Below are 533 nucleotides of genomic sequence, written 5' to 3'. Positions count from 1 at the left end.
ACACACACACACACACACACACACACACACACACACACACTCTGGGGAATCGGGGCATAGATCATCAGGTTAGAGTGCACATCCGTCTCCAAAAGGCTAAGCATGCTGGCTAAGTGCAACTACAATTCAAAGAGACAGGGACAAAATGTCAGAAGCTACAAAAATCACAGGACCAACAGTCATTTGACTTGGCTGCCTCGCATTTGAGATGACAGTCTGCGTTTGTTTCTGTGCATGTGTTTGCATGCGTGGGTATTTTTATATGTAGATGTGGGAGGATGGCCATCTCGCTGCATTGCTCACGTGTACTGTAGGTGGCTGGGGTGAAAAGGTCATGATGACAATGAATGTTGACAGAAGCACCCACATGCTACAACCTGTACAACTTGTTTTTTTTTTGTTTTTTTTCACATGTGACATCCGCCTGTTTGAGGTTGCTGCAATATACATGATTATTCACAGTGTCACTGATGACTCACTGTTGTTTGCCCCTACTTTTATCTGCTCGTCTTAAATGCGGCAGTTTCACAAGA

Source organism: Micropterus dolomieu, linkage group LG04 (genome assembly GCF_021292245.1).
Source record: "Micropterus dolomieu isolate WLL.071019.BEF.003 ecotype Adirondacks linkage group LG04, ASM2129224v1, whole genome shotgun sequence".
Classification (NCBI taxonomy): Eukaryota; Metazoa; Chordata; class Actinopteri; order Centrarchiformes; family Centrarchidae; genus Micropterus; species Micropterus dolomieu.
This window is presented reverse-complemented; position numbering follows the sequence as displayed.